This window comes from Gymnoscopelus microlampas (genome assembly GCF_963454915.1).
Source record: "Gymnoscopelus microlampas genome assembly, chromosome: 20".
Taxonomy (NCBI): domain Eukaryota; kingdom Metazoa; phylum Chordata; class Actinopteri; order Myctophiformes; family Myctophidae; genus Gymnoscopelus; species Gymnoscopelus microlampas.
The window spans coordinates 47,804,000-47,828,067 of record NC_139957.1 but is presented as its reverse complement, the minus strand read 5'-3'; the positions used below and the strand labels follow the sequence as shown (position 1 = coordinate 47,828,067).

The following is a 24,068-nucleotide window of genomic DNA, read 5'->3' as shown; positions in this document are numbered from 1 at the left end:
TCCATCAATCGCTTCAGGAGGGAGGAGACAGGAGGATACCCACTTTTCTGGCTGAGCAGCTTTGTCGTTTTGGTGCCACCGCTAATGGATTGATCCCAACGAAACATCTGAAATCACAAATCACATATGGAAAAAGTGCACTCATAGCTGCTCTACAAGAGAGCACATTTTTCGAGTTACATATGATGGTCCTACTTCAAGCAGAAAGTTACCTTTGAATGAATTCCAGTGTGTAACAGGCGTGCTCCTGTGCACCAGAGTGAAGTTGTAATAACTGAAAAATCTGCCAGTCCAGCCAGGAAGTTGATCTGTGGAGCCACAACGACCGACCTCAATGCTCATCATCCATTTTGCAGCTGTGAGAACTTCACCTAAACATAATTAGACATATATGGTTTGCATGTTAACAGTGTTCGTCTGTTGCTTTCCACATAACAATAGATTGTTAAACTAAAACATGACCTTTGATCATGTATTTGCAATGCTTTAAAACAGATTAGAAAAAACAGTTTACACTACCTAAGACAATTAGACAATTATTTTTTTCACCTGAAAATCGTCTTTGCACTTCTTCTTGTCGTGTTCAGTCTTTGCACTGGTGATCAGTGCTCACTGCCAGCCAGGTGTTTCTTTCAGCATCTGTGAAATTAGAAATAGACATAGTTTGTGCGTCAGTAATTTAAAATGCAATGTTAACTTATCAGATTGCTCATAATTTGCACCACCGGTGCCCCCTTCTCATAATTCATTCAGTTCTTCTGATGAATTTGGCAAAATGTTTCACAATGCAGAACTGATTAATGATTAATGTTGTACAAATCAGTGGTTCTCAAACATGTTCATGTCAAGGACCCCCTAATTAGTATGTACATGGCTATGGACTCAAGATTTGAGTTACAAAAGTGTTTAAAAAATATTCCACACATTTTGTTTACAGTGTCTTTTAGTTTTTTAATATCTGGTAGATCTGCTATTATTTTCAAATAGGCAATTTATAGGGTTTAAGTGGTTATACTGATTTTGATGCTATATAACCTCATTTACCTGGGGACCACCTGGAAACCCCCCAATGACCCCTGGGGGTCCCTGGAGCACACTTTGAGAACAATTACCTGCTTTTGTTAGCTACTGTCTGCAAAACCAAACTAAGTTAAAAAAAACGGATTACCAAATCTGTCTGCACATTAAAATTCTCAAATGTAACTGTACAAATAGTACCAATGGATCTTTAAGTCATTGGTACTATTTATACTCTCTTCCTCTTAATTAAATGATTTTGCTTTGTATTGTAGGTTCAAAACAAAATTCATAGATATAGTCATAATAATTAATTACGAAACAAACGAGGCCAACATTAGCTCTGACTGATGTGGACTGATTTATACCTGAAATAAAGAATGACATCATGCACCACATGGAAATGAATATGCTAATACCATGTCTAAGACTGTGTTGCACACCCCAAAAACCTTATCTCATGCTCACAATGCGTCGCTGTGAGCTTGTAGATCAGTGATTTTTGGGCGTGCAACACAGTCTTACGACGAAACATAAGTTAAGCTTTAAAACCAGAGCGAGCCACTGTATCATGACAGTCATGACGAAACTTCAACCTGGTGTTTGCACTTTCTCCATTTACGGCCCTACATCTACATAAACGTTCTGATTTAAAATATAAAGTGCTTAACTCCTGGCCATGGATGTTACAATTCACTTCAGGTGGGTGTAAGTACCCGTATTATTCCGGATTGTTCAAAAAAAAGCATTTTAATCCGATCGATGGCCATTGTGTCATAGAGTTATAATGTATCAGAGTGCAGTACACCTCCCAACCAATAGGGTCGCGTAGTTGAAAGCATAAGGAAATACGGAGGAAATGGCCATCAATCGAATTAAAATGATTTTTATTGAACAATACAGACAATACGAGTATTTCTGAGTGCCCGAGTAGACTTGTAACATCCATGGCCATGGAGTAAGCACTTTATATTTAAAATCTGAACGTTTATATAGATGTACAAGTTGTAAATAGATAAAGTACAAAAAACAGGTTGAAGTTCAGCCATGACACTCGTGACGGACGAGCGTCGTGTGATCCATGGCTAACACACTAATATAACTGCACATTTACGATACTAACAAGTTGGATAACATCATTCCATAAACTAATTAAACTTACCTGTTATCTAGTAGAGTAGAAGCACGGACGGAAGGTTTGTTTGTAAATAAATGTTCGCTCAGCCGACAGATGTTAGATCCTCCTCTGCCTCCCTGGTCTGTTCAAACGTATAGGCTCCGCCTTGAGCTGCGTGACGTATTTCTCACTGTGTGTCTAGGAGGGTGCTTCTCAACCTGTGGGTCGGGACCCACAGGGGGGTCCCCATATGATTTTGGGGAGGTTCCCAGATGACAGTGAAGTAAAATTAAATTTTAATACCTGAAAAAAGTAATAATAAAAGAAAGCAAAGAAAAAGACTATTACTGCATCAAAAGTAATCAACAAACTATACTAAAAAACTGGTCAAACGTTGGCCAAATTGTCCAAAAATATAAGAAAGAGGCAAAAATAACCCATCGAGCCGTTGTTGTGAGCTTGTAGATCGTCTATTTTCACAATATTGATGTGTGGAACAGAGTCAAACTAAATGCATCAACTCCTACATTCCAAATGCATATTAAAATATGATTATTTTGGGGGATCTCGGACTGAAAAGGTTGAGAACCACTGCAGGATAGGTGGGCACTGCATGGGATCTGCACACCTCAATGTAAAATTGGCTATTTTGTCCAAAATCTAAAAAGAAAAAATGAAAATGTTTTCAAGTAAAATAAAGTATACATAATTAGAACATTCTTAAACATTCGACAATTAAGGTCTAATATTTCTATAATTGCTACAAATTGCTACAAAACCTGTATAGCAGTCATCTTGGGGCATAAACAAGAAGTTGAAGGGTAAAACTAATGATAATATTAACTGATAATGATGATGATGTTCACATCATGTAAAACATTTTAAATTGTTGTGCCTCTAGAAGGCAGTGGAAAACAGAAAGGTCTTTAGTTGTGTTTTAAAATAAATAAGAGTGGCAGCAGACCTAATTAAACAATATTGTCTTTATATTATATCTGCCACAATCCACAAACCTACATTGAATGGAAATACGTACAATAATAAATACATTTTCTTATATAACTTTGGACTGATATGCACATATTACCTTGCAAATAAAAAAGGGAGATAGGTATATGAGCTATATAATATATATAAAGGAATTATGTATGACATATATGCAAAAAGTCAAATATATATTAGCTATATATGTAGGCATATATGTAGCCATTTATGACATATATGCACATATATGAACCTGATTGTGGCATATATGTGGACATATATAAGCTATATATGAGACATATAGTCCCTATATATCAACATATATGCACATATATGAACCTGAATATGACATATAAGCGGCATATATTCTGCATATACCTGCCATATATTGGCATATATGTTCATATATTTCCTTTCTGTGTAAATGTCCATGTTTCTGCCTGCATTCTGCCATAGTGTGTTCTATCAACACCAACCCATAATATCTATATCCATAATATATATTATACTAATATACTACAGACTGTATACTCTGTGTGTTATAATATCTATAATATATAATATCTATATCCATAATATATATTATAGTAATATACTACAGACTGTATACTCTGTGTGTTATAATATCTATAATATATAATATCTATATCCATAATATATATTATACTAATATACTACAGACTGTATACTCTGGTCATCAGGGGCTGAGATTTATAAAAGGATAGATAGATAGATAGATAGATAGATAGATAGATAGATAGATAGATAGATACAGTCTATCTACTGTTTATACAGTATATCACTATTACAACAGTTAATATAATGAGTAAATAATAATATACAGTCTAGCTATCTATGCCAGTGTTGCTCCCTAACTAACTAACTAACTATATAACTATAAACTATCTAACTAACTAACTATATAACTATAAACTATCTAACTAACTACAAACTAACTAACTAACTAAATAAATAGATAACTAACTAAATAAATACATGAATAAATAACTGACTGTAATCACTTTGCAAACATCTGACTCCATCATCTGTCTGTAATAAAGGGTCTTTGTCGCCCTCGTGTGGACAAAATGAGTAAATATAAGTGGAAGTCTCTGTTTATAAAACATTTAAAACGAGATGAACGCAGCATGAATAGATCTACAAGCTCACAATGAGACACGGTGTGAGCTTGTAGATCGGCTATTTGCGGCACGAGACACCGTCGTAGAACAGAGTATTTAAGAATTAAAACGATTGTTTTTTGAAAAAAGACCGGAAGCGCTCACGTTGCGTTGTGTGTGAGGCTTGTCACGTTATGTGTTTTATTTTGAAGAGAAAACGGAGGTGTTCACGTGGCGTTCTATGTGAAGCATGACACTCAGTGTTCGGGAAATGTAGTCCTTTAAAATGTAGCTCTCATAGCTACCCGTGGTGTAGTATGGGAGATGTAGTAGGCAATTGTAGTTCTTCTAGCCACCCATGGTGGATGGGAAATGTAGTCCTTTAAAATGTAGTTCTCATAGCTACCCGTGGTCTAGTATGGGAGATGTAGTAGGCGATTGTAGTTCTTCTAGCCACCATGGTGGATGGGAATTGTAGTCCTTTAAAATGTAGTTCTCATGGCTACCCGTGGTGTAGTATGGGAAAAGTAGTAGACGATTGTAGTTCTTCTAGCCACCCATGGTGGATGGAAAATGTAGTTCTTTAAATGTAGCCCAGCGTTACGTTCGACGTGACAACGTGTGGCTGACGTCATGTGTGACGTTTGTCTGTTTATGTAGCTAGCGGCTAGCTAGCAGCTAGCTGCTGCTTTGTGCAGTAACAAACTAACAAACCAATGCGTGGAGGAGGAATTAACAATACAAAACATCATCTTATTATGATGATGCTCTTTATAAAATTATTAAATGGACTAAATATCCATAAATAGTGTTTGTTGAGTCACTGCGTCATAGTTATTAATAATATACCTAGAGGAGACGAGAGTAGAGTTTGTCCACTAGATGGCGACACAGTCCGTAGAATAGAGTTAGAGGCCTTTAAGGACCTTTAAAGCGTGTTAAATTAAAACAGTCACAGTTACCACCAGCTCACAGTTACCACCTGCTCTTAAAGCGTGTTAAATTAAAACAGTCACAGTTACCACCGGCTCTTAAAGAGTGTTAAATTGAAACAGTCACAGTTACCACCGGCTCTTAAAGAATGTTAAATTAAAACAGTCACAGTTACCACCTGCTCTTAAAGCCTGTTAAATTAAAACAGTCACAGTTACCACCGGCTCTTAAAGAGTGTTAAATTAAAACAGTCACAGTTACCCCCGGCTCTTAAAGCGTGTTAAGTGAAAACAGTCACAGTTACCACCAGCTCTTAAAGAGTGTTAAATTAAAACAGTCACAGTTACCACCGGCTCTTAAAGCGTGTTAAATTGAAATAGTCACAGTTACCACCGGCTCTTAAAGAGTGTTAAATTAAAACAGTCACAGTTACCACCGGCTCTTAAAGCGTATTAAATGAAAACAGTCACAGTTACCACCGGCTCTTAAAGAGTGTTAAATTAAAACAGTCACAGTTACCACCGGCTCTGAAAGAGTGTTAAATTAAAACAGTCACAGTTACCACCGGCTCTTAAAGAGTGTTAAATTAAAACAGTCACAGTTACCACCGGCTCTTAAAGCGTATTAAATGAAAACAGTCACAGTTACCACCGGCTCTTAAAGAGTGTTAAATTAAAACAGTCACAGTTACCACCGGCTCTGAAAGAGTGTTAAATTAAAACAGTCAGAGTTACCACAGTCTCTTAAAAAGTGTTAAATTAAAACAGTCACAGTTACAACCGGCTCTTAAAGTGTATTAAATGAAAACAGTCACAGTTACCACCGGCTCTTAAATTGGTTAAATTAAAACAGTCACAGTTACCACCAGCTCTAAAAGCGTGTTAAATTAAAACAGTCACAGTTACCACCGGCTCTTAAAGCGTGTTAAATTAAAACAGTCACAGTTACCACCGGCTCTTAAAGCGTGTTAAATTAAAACAGTCACAGTTACCACCGGTTCTTAAAGAGTGTTAAATTAAAACGGTCACGGGCACCAGCTCTTAAAGCGTGTTAAATTAAAACAGTCACAGTTACCACCGGCTCTAAAAGCGTGTTCAATTAAAACAGTCAGTTACCACCGGCTCTTAAAGCGTGTTAAATTAAAACAGTCACAGTTATCACCGGCTCTTAAAGCGTGTTAAATGAAAACAGTCACAGTTACCACCGGCTCTTAAAGCGTGTTAAATTAAAACAGTCACAGTTACCACCGGCTCTAAAAGCGTGTTAAATGAAAACAGTCACAGTTACCACCGGCTCTTAAAGCGTATTAAATTAAAACAGTCACAGTTACCACCGGCTCTTAAAGAGTGTTAAATTAAAACATTCACAGTTACCACCGGCTCTTAAAGCGTGTTAAATTAAAACATTCACAGTTACCACCGGCTCTTAAAGCGTGTTAAATTAAAACAGTCACAGTTACCACCGGCTCTTAAAGAGTGTTAAATTAAAACAGTCAAAGTTACCACCGGCTCTTAAAGACTGTTAAATTAAAACAGTCACAGTTACCACCGGCTCTTAAAGAGTGTTAAATTAAAACAGTCACAGTTACCACCGGCTCTTAAAGCGTGTTAAATTAAAACAGTCACAGTTAATTACCACCGGCTCTTAAAGAGTGTTAAATTAAAACAGTCACAGTTACCACCGGCTCTTAAAGCGTGTTAAATTAAAACAGTCACAGTTACCACCGGCTCTTAAAGCGTGTTAAATTAAAACAGTCACAGTTTCCGGGAGGCATGCGTTAATCCGACAGACCTTTTCTCCAACTATGTGGCATCCGCGTGCGGTTAGGGTTAGGGTGCGGGTTTGGTTCGGGTTTAGTATTGGAAACGTCGGAGCGCTGCGCTGTCGGAGGAATGCGCTGTCGGACTAACGTACTGCACCCAAATTAAAACAGTCACAGTTACCACCGGCTCTTAAAGAGTGTTAAATTAAAACATTCACAGTTACCACCGGCTCTTAAAGCGTGTTAAATTAAAACATTCACAGTTACCACTGGCTCTCAAAGCGTGTTATATTAAAACAGTCACAGTTACCACCGGCTCTTAAAGAGTGTTAAATTAAAACAGTCACAGTTACCACCGGCTCTTAAAGACTGTTAAATTAAAACAGTCACAGTTACCACCGGCTCTTAAAGAGGGGAGGCATGAGTTAATCCGACAGACCTTTTCTCCGACTGTGTGGCATCCGCGTGCGGTTAGGGTTAAGGTGCAGGTTTGGTTCGGGTTTAGTATTGGAAGAGTCGGAGCGCTACGCTGTCGGAGGAATGCGCTGTCGAACTAACGGGGAAGCATGCGTTAATCCGACAGACCTTTTCTCCGACTATGTGGCATCCGCGTGCGGTTAGGGTTAGGGTGCGGGTCTGGTTCGGGTTTAGTATTGGAAACGTCGGAGCGCTGCGCTGTCGGAGGAATGCGCTGTCGGACTAACGTACTGCACCCGGACTAAGGTACTGCACCCCTTAAAGAGTGTTAAATTAAAACAGTCACAGTTACCACCGGCTCTTAAAGCGTGTTAAATTAAAACAGTCACAGTTACCACCGGCTCTTAAAGCGTGTTAAATTAAAACAGTCACAGTTACCACCAGCTCACAGTTACCACCGGCTCTTAAAGCGTGTTAAATTAAAACATTCACAGTTACCACCGGCTCTAAAAGCGTGTTAAATTAAAACAGTCAGTTACCACCGGCTCTTAAAGCGTGTTACATTAAAACAGTCACAGTTACCACCGGCTCTTAAAGAGTGTTAAATTAAAACATTCACAGTTACCACCGGCTCTTAAAGCGTGTTAAATTAAAACATTCACAGTTACCACTGGCTCTTAAAGCGTGTTAAATTAAAACAGTCACAGTTACCACCGGCTCTTAAAGAGTGTTGAATTAAAACAGTCACAGTTACCACCGGCTCTTAAAGACTGTTAAATTAAAACAGTCACAGTTACCACCGGCTCTTAAAGAGGGGAGGCATGCGTTAATCCGACAGACCTTTTCTCCGACTATGTGGCATCCGCGTGCGGTTAGGGTTAGGGTGCAGGTTTGGTTCGGGTTTAGTATTGGAAGAGTCGGAGCGCTACGCTGTCGGAGGAATGCGCTGTCGGACTAACGGGGAGGCATGCGTTAATCCGACAGACCTTTTCTCCGACTATGTGGCATCCGCGTGCGGTTAGGGTGCGGGTTTGGTTCGGGTTTAGTATTGGAAACGTCGGAGCGCTGCGCTGTCGGAGGAATGCGCTGTCGGACTAACGTACTGCACCCGGACTAACGTACTGCACCCCTTAAAGAGTGTTAAATTAAAACAGTCACAGTTACCACCGGCTCTTCAAGCGTGTTAAATTAAAACAGTCACAGTTACCACCAGCTCACAGTTACCACCGGCTCTTAAAGCGTGTTAAATTAAAACAGTCACAGTTACCACCAGCTCAGAGTTACCACCGGCTCTTAAAGCGTGTTAAATTAAAACAGTCACAGTTACCACCAGCTCACAGTTACCACCGGCTCTTAAAGCGTGTTAAATTAAAACAGTCACAGTTACCACCGGTTCTTAAAGAGTGTTACATTAAAACATTCACGGTTACCACCGGCTCTTAAAGCGTGTTAAATTAAAACATTCACAGTTACCACCGGCTCTTAAAGCGTGTTAAATTAAAACATTCACAGTTACCACTGGCTCTTAAAGCGTGTTAAATTAAAACAGTCACAGTTACCACCGGCTCTTAAAGACTGTTAAATTAAAACAGTCACAGTTACCACCGGCTCTTAAAGAGGGGAGGCATGCGTTAATCCGACAGACCTTTTCTCCGACTATGTGGCATCCGCGTGCGGTTAGGGTTAGGGTGCAGGTTTGGTTCGGGTTTAGTATTGGAAACGTCGGAGCGCTGCGCTGTCGGAGGAATGCGCTGTCGGACTAACGTACTGCACCCCTTAAAGAGTGTTAAATTAAAACAGTCACAGTTACCACCAGCTCACAGTTACCACCGGCTCTTAAAGCGTGTTAAATTAAAACATTCACAGTTACCACCGGCTCTTAAAGAGTGTTAAATTAAAACATTCACAGTTACCACCGGTTCTAAAAGCGTGTTAAATTAAAACAGTCAGTTACCATCGGCTCTTAAAGCGTGTTAAATTAAAACAGTCACAGTTACCACCGGCTCTTAAAGAGTGTTGAATTAAAACATTCACAGTTACCACTGGCTCTTAAAGCGTGTTAAATTAAAACAGTCACAGTTACCACCGGCTCTTAGAGAGTGTTAAATTAAAACAGTCACAGTTACCACTGGCTCTTAAAGCGTGTTAAATTAAAACAGTCACAGTTACCACCGGCTCTTAAACACTGTTAAATTAAAACAGTCACAGTTACCACCGGCTCTTAAAGAGGGGAGGCATGCGTTAATCCGACAGACCTTTTCTCCGACTATGTGGCATCCGCGTGCGGTTAGGGTTAGGGTGCGGGTTTGGTTCGGGTTTAGTATTGGAAACGTCGGAGCGCTGCGCTGTCGGAGGAATGCGCTGTCGGACTAACGTACTGCACCCGGACTAACGTACTGCACCCCTTAAAGAGTGTTAAATTAAAACAGTCACAGTTACCACCGGCTCTTAAAGCGTGTTAAATGAAAACAGTCACAGTTACCACCAGCTCACAGTTACCACCGGCTCTTAAAGCGTGTTAAATTAAAACAGTCACAGTTACCACCGGTTCTTAAAGAGTGTTACATTAAAACAGTCACGGTTACCACCGGCTCTTAAAGCGTGTTAAATTAAAACAGTCACAGTTACCACCGGCTCTTAAAGAGTGTTAAATTAAAACAGTCACAGTTACCACCGGCTCTTAAAGACTGTTAAATTAAAACAGTCACAGTTACCACCGGCTCTTAAAGAGGGGAGGCATGCGTTAATCCGACAGACCTTTTCTCCGACTATGTGGCATCCGTGTGCGGTTAGGGTTAGGGTGCAGGTTTGGTTCGGGTTTAGTATTGGAAACGTCGGAGCGCTGCGCTGTCGGAGGAATGCGCTGTCGGACTAACGTACTGCACCCCTTAAAGCGTGTTAAATTAAAACATTCACAGTTACCACTGGCTCTTAAAGCGTGTTAAATTAAAACAGACAAAGTTACCACCGGCTCTTAAAGAGTGTTAAATTAAAACAGTCACAGTTACCACCGGCTCTTAAAGACTGTTAAATTAAAACAGTCACAGTTACCACCGGCTCTTAAAGCGTGTTAAATTAAAACAGTCACAGTTACCACCGGTTCTTAAAGAGTGTTAAATTAAAACAGTCACAGTTACCACCGGTTCTTAAAGAGTGTTAAATTAAAACAGTCACTGTTACCACCGGCTCTTAAAGCGTGTTAAATTAAAACAGTCACAGTTACCACCGGCTCTTAAAGCGTGTTAAATGAAAACAGTCACAGTTACCACCGGCTCTAAAAGCGTGTTAAATTAAAACAGTCACAGTTACCACCGGTTCTTAAAGCGTGTTAAATTAAAACAGTCACAGTTACCACCGGCTCTTAAAGAGTGTTAAATTAAAACAGTCACAGTTACCACTGGCTCTTAAAGCGTGTTAAATTAAAACAGTCACAGTTACCACCGGCTCTTAAACACTGTTAAATTAAAACAGTCACAGTTACCACCGGCTCTTAAAGAGGGGAGGCATGCGTTAATCCGACAGACCTTTTCTCCGACTATGTGGCATCCGCGTGCGGTTAGGGTTAGGGTGCGGGTTTGGTTCGGGTTTAGTATTGGAAACGTCGGAGCGCTGCGCTGTCGGAGGAATGCGCTGTCGGACTAACGTACTGCACCCGGACTAACGTACTGCACCCCTTAAAGAGTGTTAAATTAAAACAGTCACAGTTACCACCGGCTCTTAAAGCGTGTTAAATGAAAACAGTCACAGTTACCACCAGCTCACAGTTACCACCGGCTCTTAAAGCGTGTTAAATTAAAACAGTCACAGTTACCACCGGTTCTTAAAGAGTGTTACATTAAAACAGTCACGGTTACCACCGGCTCTTAAAGCGTGTTAAATTAAAACAGTCACAGTTACCACCGGCTCTTAAAGAGTGTTAAATTAAAACAGTCACAGTTACCACCGGCTCTTAAAGACTGTTAAATTAAAACAGTCACAGTTACCACCGGCTCTTAAAGAGGGGAGGCATGCGTTAATCCGACAGACCTTTTCTCCGACTATGTGGCATCCGTGTGCGGTTAGGGTTAGGGTGCAGGTTTGGTTCGGGTTCAGTATTGGAAACGTCGGAGCGCTGCGCTGTCGGAGGAATGCGCTGTCGGACTAACGTACTGCACCCCTTAAAGCGTGTTAAATTAAAACATTCACAGTTACCACTGGCTCTTAAAGCGTGTTAAATTAAAACAGACAAAGTTACCACCGGCTCTTAAAGAGTGTTAAATTAAAACATTCACAGTTACCACCGGCTCTTAAAGCGTGTTAAATTAAAACAGTCACAGTTACCACCGGTTCTTAAAGAGTGTTAAATTAAAACAGTCACAGTTACCACCGGTTCTTAAAGAGTGTTAAATTAAAACAGTCACTGTTACCACCGGCTCTTAAAGCGTGTTAAATTAAAACAGTCACAGTTACCACCGGCTCTTAAAGCGTGTTAAATGAAAACAGTCACAGTTACCACCGGCTCTAAAAGCGTGTTACATTAAAACAGTCACAGTTACCACCGGTTCTTAAAGCGTGTTAAATTAAAACAGTCACAGTTACCACCAGCTCACAGTTACCACCGGCTCTTAAAGCGTGTTAAATTAAAACAGTCACAGTTACCACCGGTTCTTAAAGAGTGTTACATTAAAACATTCACGGTTACCACCGGCTCTTAAAGCGTGTTAAATTAAAACATTCACAGTTACCACCGGCTCTTAAAGCGTGTTAAATTAAAACATTCACAGTTACCACCGGCTCTTAAAGCGTGTTACATTAAAACATTCACGGTTACCACCGGCTCTTAAAGCGTGTTAAATTAAAACAGTCACAGTTACCACCGGCTCTTAAAGCGGGAGGCATGCGTTAATCCGACAGACCTTTTCTCCGACTATGTGGCATCCGCGTGCGGTTAGGGTTAGGGTGCGGGTTTGGTTCGGGTTTAGTATTGGAAACGTCGGAGCGCTGCGCTGTCGGAGGAATGCGCTGTCGGACTAACGTACTGCACCCTCTTAAAGAGTGTTAAATTAAAACAGTCACAGTTACCACCGGCTCTTAAAGCGTGTTAAATTAAAACAGTCACAGTTACCACCAGCTCACAGTTACCACCGGCTCTTAAAGCGTGTTAAATTAAAACAGTCACAGTTACCACCGGTTCTTAAAGAGTGTTAAATTAAAACAGTCTCGGTGACCACCGGCTCTTAAAGCGTGTTAAATTAAAACAATCACAGTTACCACTGGCTCTTAACGCGTGTTAAATTAAAACAGTCACAGTTACCACCGGCTCTAAAAGCGTGTTAAATTAAAACAGTCAGTTACCACCGGCTCTTAAAGAGTGTTAAATTAAAACATTCACAGTTACCACCGGCTCTTAAAGCGTGTTAAATTAAAACAGTCACAGTTACCGGGAGGCATAAGTTAATCCGACAGACCTTTTCTCCAACTATGTGGCATCCGCGTGCGGTTAGGGTTAGGGTGCGGGTTTGGTTCGGGTTTAGTATTGGAAACGTCGGAGCGCTGCGCTGTCGGAGGAATGCGCTGTCGGACTAACGTACTGCACCCCTTAAAGGGTGTTAAATTAAAACAGTCACAGTTACCACCGGCTCTTAAAGAGTGTTAAATTAAAACATTCACAGTTACCACCGGCTCTTAAAGCGTGTTAAATTAAAACATTCACAGTTACCACCGGCTCTTAAAGAGTGTTAAATGAAAACATTCACAGTTACCACCGGCTCTTAAAGCGTGTTAAATTAAAACAGTCACAGTTACCACCGGCTCTTAAAGACTGTTAAATTAAAACAGTCACAGTTACCACCGGCTCTTAAAGCGGGAGGCATGCGTTAATCCGACAGACCTTTTCTCCGACTATGTGGCATCCGCGTGCGGTTAGGGTTAGGGTGCGGGTTTGGTTCGGGTTTAGTATTGGAAACGTCGGAGCGCTGCGCTGTCGGAGGAATGCGCTGTCGGACTAACGTACTGCACCCTCTTAAAGAGTGTTAAATTAAAACAGTCACAGTTACCACCGGCTCTTAAAGCGTGTTAAATTAAAACAGTCACAGTTACCACCAGCTCACAGTTACCACCGGCTCTTAAAGCGTGTTAAATTAAAACAGTCACAGTTACCACCGGTTCTTAAAGAGTGTTAAATTAAAACAGTCTCGGTGACCACCGGCTCTTAAAGCGTGTTAAATTAAAACAATCACAGTTACCACTGGCTCTTAACGCGTGTTAAATTAAAACAGTCACAGTTACCACCGGCTCTAAAAGCGTGTTAAATTAAAACAGTCAGTTACCACCGGCTCTTAAAGAGTGTTAAATTAAAACATTCACAGTTACCACCGGCTCTTAAAGCGTGTTAAATTAAAACAGTCACAGTTACCGGGAGGCATAAGTTAATCCGACAGACCTTTTCTCCAACTATGTGGCATCCGCGTGCGGTTAGGGTTAGGGTGCGGGTTTGGTTCGGGTTTAGTATTCGAAACGTCGGAGCGCTGCGCTGTCGGAGGAATGCGCTGTCGGACTAACGTACTGCACCCCTTAAAGGGTGTTAAATTAAAACAGTCACAGTTACCACCGGCTCTTAAAGAGTGTTAAAATAAAACATTCACAGTTACCACCGGCTCTTAAAGCGTGTTAAATTAAAACATTCACAGTTACCACCGGCTCTTAAAGAGTGTTAAATGAAAACATTCACAGTTACCACCGCCTCTTAAAGCGTGTTAAATTAAAACAGTCACAGTTACCACCGGCTCTTAAAGTGTGTTAAATTAAAACAGTCACAGTTACCACCGGCTCTTAAAGCGTGTTAAATTAAAACAGTCACAGTTACCACCAGCTCACAGTTATCACCGGCTCTTAAAGCGTGTTAAATTAAAACAGTCACAGATACCACCGGTTCTTAAAGAGTGTTAAATTAAAACAGTCAGTTACCACCGGCTCTTAAAGCGTGTTAAATTAAAACAGTCACAGTTACCGGGAGGCATGCGTTAATCCGACAGACCTTTTCTCCGACTATGTGGCATCCGCGTGCGGTTAGGGTTAGGGTGCGGGTTTGGTTCGGGTTTAGTATTGGAAACGTCGGAGCGCTGCGCTGTCGGAGGAATGCGCTGTCGGACTAACGTACTGCACCCCTTAAAGAGTGTTAAATTAAAACAGTCACAGTTACCACCGGCTCTTAAAGAGTGTTAAATTAAAACATTCACAGTTACCACCGGCTCTTAAAGCGTGTTAAATTAAAACATTCACAGTTACCACCGGCTCTTAAAGAGTGTTAAATTAAAACATTCACAGTTACCACCGGCTCTAAAAGCGTGTTAAATTAAAACAGTCAGTTACCACCGGCTCTTAAAGCGTGTTAAATTAAAACAGTCACAGTTACCACCGGCTCTTAAAGAGTGTTAAATTAAAACATTCACAGTTACCACCGGCTCTTAAAGCGTGTTAAATTAAAACATTCACAGTTACCACTGGCTCTTAAAGCGTGTTATATTAAAACAGTCACAGTTACCACCGGCTCTTAAAGAGTGTTAAATTAAAACAGTCACAGTTACCACCGGCTCTTAAAGACTGTTAAATTAAAACAGTCAGAGTTACCACCGGCTCTTAAAGAGGGGAGGCATGCGTTAATCCGACAGACCTTTTCTCCGACTATGTGGCATCCGCGTGCGGTTAGGGTTAAGGTGCAGGTTTGGTTCGGGTTTAGTATTGGAAGAGTCGGAGCGCTACGCTGTCGGAGGAATGCGCTGTCGGACTAACGGGGAGGCATGCGTTAATCCGACAGACCTTTTCTCCGACTATGTGGCATCCGCGTGCGGTTAGGGTTAGGGTGCGGGTCTGGTTCGGGTTTAGTATTGGAAACGTCGGAGCGCTGCGCTGTCATAGGAATGCGCTGTCGGACTAACGTACTGCACCCGGACTAACGTACTAGACCCCTTAAAGAGTGTTAAATTAAAACAGTCACAGTTACCACCGGCTCTTAAAGCGTGTTAAATTAAAACAGTCACAGTTACCACCAGCTCAGAGTTACCACCGGCTCTTAAAGCGTGTTAAATTAAAACATTCACAGTTACCACCGGCTCTAAAAGCGTGTTAAATTAAAACAGTCAGTTACCACCGGCTCTTAAAGCGTGTTAAATTAAAACAGTCACAGTTACCACCGGTTCTTAAAGCGTGTTACATTAAAACAGTCACGGTTACCACCGGCTCTTAAAGCGTGTTAAATTAAAACATTCACAGTTACCACCGGCTCTTAAAGCGTGTTAAATTAAAACAGTCACAGTTACCACCGGCTCTTAAAGAGTGTTAAATTAAAACAGTCAAAGTTACCACCGGCTCTTAAAGACTGTTAAATTAAAACAGTCACAGTTACCACCGGCTCTTAAAGAGTGTTAAATTAAAACAGTCACAGTTACCACCGGCTCTTAAAGCGTGTTAAATTAAAACAGTCACAGTTAATTACCACCGGCTCTTAAAGAGTGTTAAATTAAAACAGTCACAGTTACCACCGGCTCTTAAAGCGTGTTAAATTAAAACAGTCACAGTTACCACCGGCTCTGAAAGAGTGTTAAATTAAAACAGTCACAGTTACCACCGTCTCTTAAAAAGTGTTAAATTAAAACAGTCACAGTTACAACCGGCTCTTAAAGTGTATTAAAATAAAAACAGTCACAGTTACCACCGGCTCTTAAATTGGTTAAATTAAAACAGTCACAGTTACCACCAGCTCTAAAAGCGTGTTAAATTAAAACAGTCACAGTTACCACCGGTTCTTAAAGAGTGTTAAATTAAAACAGTCACAGTTACCACCGGTTCTTAAAGAGTGTTAAATTAAAACAGTCACAGTTACCACCGGCTCTAAAAGCGTGTTAAATTAAAACAGTCACAGTTACCACCGGTTCTTAAAGAGTGTTAAATTAAAACAGTCACAGTTACCACCGGTTCTTAAAGAGTGTTAAATTAAAACAGTCACAGTTACCACCGGCTCTAAAAGCGTGTTCAATTAAAACAGTCAGTTACCACCGGCTCTTAAAGCGTGTTAAATTAAAACAGTCACAGTTATCACCGGCTCTTAAAGCGTGTTAAATGAAAACAGTCACAGTTACCACCGGCTCTTAAAGCGTGTTAAATTAAAACAGTCACAGTTACCACCGGCTCTAAAAGCGTGTTAAATGAAAACAGTCACAGTTACCACCGGCTCTTAAAGCGTATTAAATTAAAACAGTCACAGTTACCACCGGCTCTTAAAGAGTGTTAAATTAAAACATTCACAGTTACCACCGGCTCTTAAAGCGTGTTAAATTAAAACATTCACAGTTACCACCGGCTCTTAAAGCGTGTTAAATTAAAACAGTCACAGTTACCACCGGCTCTTAAAGAGTGTTAAATTAAAACAGTCAAAGTTACCACCGGCTCTTAAAGACTGTTAAATTAAAACAGTCACAGTTAACACCGGCTCTTAAAGAGTGTTAAATTAAAACAGTCACAGTTACCACCGGCTCTTAAAGCGTGTTAAATTAAAACAGTCACAGTTAATTACCACCGGCTTTTAAAGAGTGTTAAATTAAAACAGTCACAGTTACCACCGGCTCTTAAAGCGTGTTAAATTAAAACAGTCACAGTTACCACCGGCTCTTAAAGCGTGTTAAATTAAAACAGTCACAGTTTCCGGGAGGCATGCGTTAATCCGACAGACCTTTTCTCCAACTATGTGGCATCCGCGTGCGGTTAGGGTTACGGTGCGGGTTTGGTTCGGGTTTAGTATTGGAAACGTCGGAGCGCTGCGCTGTCGGAGGAATGCGGAAACGTACTGCACTCAAATTAAAACAGTCACAGTTACCACCGGCTCTTAAAGCGTGTTAAATTAAAACAGTCACAGTTACCACCGGCTCTAAAAGCGTGTTAAATGAAAACAGTCACAGTTACCACCGGCTCTTAAAGCGTGTTAAATTAAAACAGTCACAGTTAATTACCACCGGCTCTTAAAGAGTGTTAAATTAAAACAGTCACAGTTACCACCGGTTCTTAAAGAGTGTTAAATTAAAACAGTCACAGTTACCACCGGCTCTTAAAGCGTGTTAAATTAAAACAGTCACAGTTACCACCGGCTCTAAAAGCGTGTTAAATGAAAACAGTCATAGTTACCACCGGCTCTTAAAGCGTATTAAATTAAAACAGTCACAGTTACCACCGGCTCTTAAAGAGTGTTAAATTAAAACATTCACAGTTACCACCGGCTCTTAAAGCGTGTTAAATTAAAACATTCACAGTTACCACCGGCTCTTAAAGCGTGTTAAATTAAAACAGTCACAGTTACCACCGGCTCTTAAAGAGTGTTAAATTAAAACAGTCAAAGTTACCACCGGCTCTTAAAGACTGTTAAATTAAAACAGTCAAAGTTACCACCGGCTCTTAAAGAGTGTTAAATTAAAACAGTCACAGTTACCACCGGCTCTTAAAGCGTGTTAAATTAAAACAGTCACAGTTAATTACCACCGGCTCTTAAAGAGTGTTAAATTAAAACAGTCACAGTTACCACCGGCTCTTAAAGCGTGTTAAATTAAAACAGTCACAGTTACCACCGGCTCTTAAAGCGTGTTAAATTAAAACAGTCACAGTTTCCGGGAGGCATGCGTTAATCCGACAGACCTTTTCTCCAACTATGTGGCATCCGCGTGCGGTTAGGGTTAGGGTGCGGGTTTGGTTCGGGTTTAGTATTGGAAACGTCGGAGCGCTGCGCTGTCGGAGGAATGCGCTGTCGGACTAACGTACTGCACCCAAATTAAAACAGTCACAGTTACCACCGGCTCTTAAAGAGTGTTAAATTAAAACATTCACAGTTACCACCGGCTCTTAAAGCGTGTTAAATTAAAACATTCACAGTTACCACTGGCTCTCAAAGCGTGTTATATTAAAACAGTCACAGTTACCACCGGCTCTTAAAGAGTGTTAAATTAAAACAGTCACAGTTACCACCGGCTCTTAAAGACTGTTAAATTAAAACAGTCACAGTTACCACCGGCTCTTAAAGAGGGGAGGCATGAGTTAATCCGACAGACCTTTTCTCCGACTGTGTGGCATCCGCGTGCGGTTAGGGTTAAGGTGCAGGTTTGGTTCGGGTTTAGTATTGGAAGAGTCGGAGCGCTACGCTGTCGGAGGAATGCGCTGTCGAACTAACGGGGAGGCATGCGTTAATCCGACAGACCTTTTCTCCGACTATTTGGCATCCGCGTGCGGTTAGGGTTAGGGTGCGGGTCTGGTTCGGGTTTAGTATTGGAAACGTCGGAGCGCTGCGCTGTCGGAGGAATGCGCTGTCGGACTAACGTACTGCACCCGGACTAAGGTACTGCACCCCTTAAAGAGTGTTAAATTAAAACAGTCACAGTTACCACCGGCTCTTAAAGCGTGTTAAATTAAAACAGTCACAGTTACCACCGGCTCTTAAAGCGTGTTAAATTAAAACAGTCACAGTTACCACCAGCTCACAGTTACCACCGGCTCTTAAAGCGTGTTAAATTAAAACATTCACAGTTACCACCGGCTCTAAAAGCGTGTTAAATTAAAACAGTCAGTTACCACCGGCTCTTAAAGCGTGTTACATTAAAACAGTCACAGTTACCACCGGCTCTTAAAGAGTGTTAAATTAAAACATTCACAGTTACCACCGGCTCTTAAAGCGTGTTAAATTAAAACATTCACAGTTACCACTGGCTCTTAAAGCGTGTTAAATTAAAACAGTCACAGTTACCACCGGCTCTTAAAGAGTGTTGAATTAAAACAGTCACAGTTACCACCGGCTCTTAAAGACTGTTAAATTAAAACAGTCACAGTTACCACTGGCTCTTAAAGCGTGTTAAATTAAAACAGTCACAGTTACCACCGGTTCTTAAAGAGTGTTAAATTAAAACAGTCACAGTTACCACCGGTTCTTAAAGACTGTTAAATTAAAACAGTCACAGTTACCACCGGCTCTTAAAGCGTGTTAAATTAAAACAGTCACAGTTACCACTGGCTCTTAAAGCGTGTTAAATTAAAACAGTCACAGTTACCACCGGCTCTTAAAGAGTGTTAAATTAAAACAGTCACAGTTACCACCGGCTCTTAAAGACTGTTAAATTAAAACAGTCACAGTTACCACCGGCTCTTAAAGAGGGGAGGCATGCGTTAATCCGACAGACCTTTTCTCCGACTATGTGGCATCCGTGTGCGGTTAGGGTTAGGGTGCAGGTTTGGTTCGGGTTTAGTATTGGAAACGTCGGAGCGCTGCGCTGTCGGAGGAATGCGCTGTCGGACTAACGTACTGCACCCCTTAAAGCGTGTTAAATTAAAACATTCACAGTTACCACTGGCTCTTAAAGCGTGTTAAATTAAAACAGTCAAAGTTACCACCGGCTCTTAAAGAGTGTTAAATTAAAACAGTCACAGTTACCACCGGCTCTTAAAGAGTGTTAAATTAAAACAGTCACAGTTACCACCGGCTCTTGAAGAGGGGAGGCATGCGTTAATCCGACAGACCTTTTCTCCGACTATGTGGCATCCGCGTGCGGTTAGGGTTAGGGTGCAGGTTTGGTTCGGGTTTAGTATTGGAAATGTCGGAGCGCTGCGCTGTCGGTGGAATGCGCTGTCGGACTAACGTACTGCACCCCTTAAAGAGTGTTAAATTAAAACAGCCACAGTTACCACCGGCTCTTAAAGCGTGTTAAATTAAAACATTCACAGTTACCACCGGCTCTTAAAGAGTGTTAAATTAAAACATTCACAGTTACCACCGGTTCTAAAAGCGTGTTAAATTAAAACAGTCAGTTACCACCGGCTCTTAAAGCGTGTTAAATTAAAACAGTCACAGTTACCACCGGCTCTTAAAGAGTGTTAAATTAAAACATTCACAGTTACCACCGGTTCTAAAAGCGTGTTAAATTAAAACAGTCAGTTACCACCGGCTCTTAAAGCGTGTTAAATTAAAACAGTCACAGTTACCACCGGCTCTTAAAGCGTGTTAAATTAAAACATTCACAGTTACCACTGGCTCTTAAAGCGTGTTAAATTAAAACAGTCAGAGTTACCACCGGCTCTTAAAGAGTGTTAAATTAAAACAGTGACAGTTACCACTGGCTCTTAAAGCGTGTTAAATTAAAACAGTCACAGTTACCACCGGCTCTTAAAGAGGGGAGGCATGCGTTAATCCGACAGACCTTTTCTCCGACTATGTGGCATCCGCGTGCGGTTAGGGTTAGGGTGCGGGTTTGGTTCGGGTTTAGTATTGGAAACGTCGGAGCGCTGCGCTGTCGGAGGAATGCGCTGTCGGACTAACGTACTGCACCCCTTAAAGAGTGTTAAATTAAAACAGTCACAGTTACCACCAGCTCACAGTTACCACCGGCTCTTAAAGCGTGTTAAATTAAAACATTCACAGTTACCACCGGCTCTTAAAGAGTGTTAAATTAAAACATTCACAGTTACCACCGGTTCTAAAAGCGTGTTAAATTAAAACAGTCAGTTACCACCGGCTCTTAAAGCGTGTTAAATTAAAACAGTCACAGTTACCACCGGCTCTTAAAGCGTGTTAAATTAAAACATTCACAGTTACCACTGGCTCTTAAAGCGTGTTAAATTAAAACAGTCACAGTTACCACCGGCTCTTAAAGAGTGTTAAATTAAAACAGTCACAGTTACCACCGGCTCTTAAAGAGGGGAGGCATGCGTTAATCCGACAGACCTTTTCTCCGACTATGTGGCATCCGCGTGCGGTTAGGGTTAGGGTGCGGGTTTGGTTCGGGTTTAGTATTGGAAACGTCGGAGCGCTGCGCTGTCGGAGGAATGCGCTGTCGGACTAACGTACTGCACCCGGACTAACGTACTGCACCCCTTAAAGAGTGTTACATTAAAACAGTCACGGTTACCACCGGCTCTTAAAGCGTGTTAAATTAAAACATTCACAGTTACCACCGGCTCTTAAAGCGTGTTAAATTAAAACATTCACAGTTACCACTGGCTCTTAAAGCGTGTTAAATTAAAACAGTCAAAGTTACCACCGGCTCTTAAAGAGTGTTAAATTAAAACAGTCACAGTTACCACCGGCTCTTAAAGACTCTTAAATTAAAACAGTCACAGTTACCACCGGCTCTTAAAGAGGGGAGGCATGCGTTAATCCGACAGACCTTTTCCCCGACTATGTGGCATCCGTGTGCGGTTAGGGTTAGGGTGCAGGTTTGGTTCGGGTTTAGTATTGGAAACGTCGGAGCGCTGCGCTGTCGGAGGAATGCGCTGTCGGACTAACGTACTGCACCCCTTAAAGCGTGTTAAATTAAAACATTCACAGTTACCACTGGCTCTTAAAGCGTGTTAAATTAAAACAGTCAAAGTTACCACCGGCTCTTAAAGAGTGTTAAATTAAAACAGTCACAGTTACCACCGGCTCTTAAAGACTGTTAAATTAGAACAGTCACAGTTACCACCGGCTCTTAAAGCGTGTTAAATTAAAACAGTCACAGTTACCACCGGTTCTTAAAGAGTGTTAAATTAAAACAGTCACAGTTACCACCGGTTCTTAAAGAGTGTTAAATTAAAACAGTCACGGTTACCACCGGCTCTTAAAGCGTGTTAAATTAAAACAGTCACAGTTACCACCGGCTCTTAAAGAGTGTTAAATTAAAACATTCACAGTTACCACCGGCTCTTAAAGCGTGTTAAATTAAAACATTCACAGTTACCACTGGCTCTTAAAGCCTGTTAAATTAAAACAGTCACAGTTACCACTGGCTCTTAAAGCGTGTTAAATTAAAACAGTCACAGTTACCACCGGCTCTTAAACACTGTTAAATTAAAACAGTCACAGTTACCACCGGCTCTTAAAGAGGGGAGGCATGCGTTAATCCGACAGACCTTTTCTCCGACTATGTCGCATCCGCGTGCGGTTAGGGTTAGGGTGCAGGTTTGGTTCGGGTTTAGTATTGGAAGAGTTGGAGCGCTACGCTGTCGGAGGAATGCGCTGTCGGACTAACGGGGAGGCATGCGTTAATCCGACAGACCTTTTCTCCGACTATGTGGCATCCGCGTGCGGTTAGGGTTAGGGTGCGGGTTTGGTTCGGGTTTAGTATTGGAAATGTCGGAGCGCTGCGCTGTCGGAGGAATGCGCTGTCGGACTAACGTACTGTACCCCTTAAAGAGTGTTAAATTAAAACAGTCACAGTTACCACCGGCTCTTAAAGCGTGTTAAATTAAAACAGTCACAGTTACCACCAGCTCACAGTTACCACCGGCTCTTAAAGCGTGTTAAATTAAAACAGTCACAGTTACCACCGGCTCTTAAAGCGTGTTAAATTAAAACATTCACAGTTACCACCGGCTCTTAAAGACTGTTAAATTAAAACAGTCACAGTTACCACCGGCTCTTAAAGCGTGTTAAATTAAAACAGTCACAGTTACCACCGGCTCTTAAAGAGTGTTAAATTAAAACAGTCACAGTTACCACCGGCTCTTAAAGACTGTTAAATTAAAACAGTCACAGTTACCACCGGCTCTTAAAGAGGGGAGGCATGCGTTAATCCGACAGACCTTTTCTCCGACTATGTGGCATCCGTGTGCGGTTAGGGTTAGGGTGCAGGTTTGGTTCGGGTTTAGTATTGGAAACGTCGGAGCGCTGCGCTGTCGGAGGAATGCGCTGTCGGACTAACGTACTGCACCCCTTAAAGCGTGTTAAATTAAAACATTCACAGTTACCACTGGCTCTTAAAGCGTGTTAAATTAAAACAGTCACAGTTACCACCGGCTCTTAAAGAGTGTTAAATTAAAACAGTCACAGTTACCACCGGCTCTTAAAGAGTGTTAAATTAAAACAGTCACAGTTACCACCAGCTCACAGTTACCACCGGCTCTTAAAGCGTGTTAAATTAAAACAGTCACAGTTACCACCGGTTCTTAAAGAGTGTTAAATTAAAACAGTCACAGTTACCACCGGTTCTTAAAGAGTGTTAAATTAAAACAGTCACAGTTACCACCAGCTCACAGTTACCACCGGCTCTTAAAGCGTGTTAAATTAAAACAGTCACAGTTACCACCGGTTCTTAAAGAGTGTTAAATTAAAACAGTCACAGTTACCACCGGTTCTTAAAGACTGTTAAATTAAAACAGTCACAGTTACCACCGGCTCTTAAAGCGTGTTAAATTAAAACAGTCACAGTTACCACTGGCTCTTAAAGCGTGTTAAATTAAAACAGTCACAGTTACCACCGGCTCTTAAAGAGTGTTAAATTAAAACAGTCACAGTTACCACCGGCTCTTAAAGACTGTTAAATTAAAACAGTCACAGTTACCACCGGCTCTTAAAGAGGGGAGGCATGCGTTAATCCGACAGACCTTTTCTCCGACTATGTGGCATCCGTGTGCGGTTAGGGTTAGGGTGCAGGTTTGGTTCGGGTTTAGTATTGGAAACGTCGGAGCGCTGCGCTGTCGGAGGAATGCGCTGTCGGACTAACGTACTGCACCCCTTAAAGCGTGTTAAATTAAAACATTCACAGTTACCACTGGCTCTTAAAGCGTGTTAAATTAAAACAGTCAAAGTTACCACCGGCTCTTAAAGAGTGTTAAATTAAAACAGTCACAGTTACCACCGGCTCTTAAAGACTGTTAAATTAAAACAGTCACAGTTACCACCGGCTCTTAAAGAGTGTTAAATTAAAACATTCACAGTTACCACCGGTTCTAAAAG

At 41.2% G+C, this 24,068-nt stretch overlaps 1 long non-coding RNA gene across 1 annotated transcript in view; it reads right to left on the bottom strand.

Moving 5' to 3' along the window:
- The window catches only part of LOC311035570, a 1,248-nt gene extending 901 nt beyond the window's left edge, over window positions 1-347 (bottom strand). Inside the window, exons 1-2 of the long non-coding RNA XR_014599747.1 lie at window positions 213-347; window positions 1-107 (exon numbers count right to left, since the gene is read on the bottom strand). The exon at window positions 1-107 is cut by the window's left edge and continues 18 nt beyond it. This is a non-coding gene — a long non-coding RNA (uncharacterized lncRNA). The remainder of the gene's footprint in view (window positions 108-212) is intronic.
- Between the last annotated feature and the right edge of the window lie 23,721 nt (window positions 348-24,068).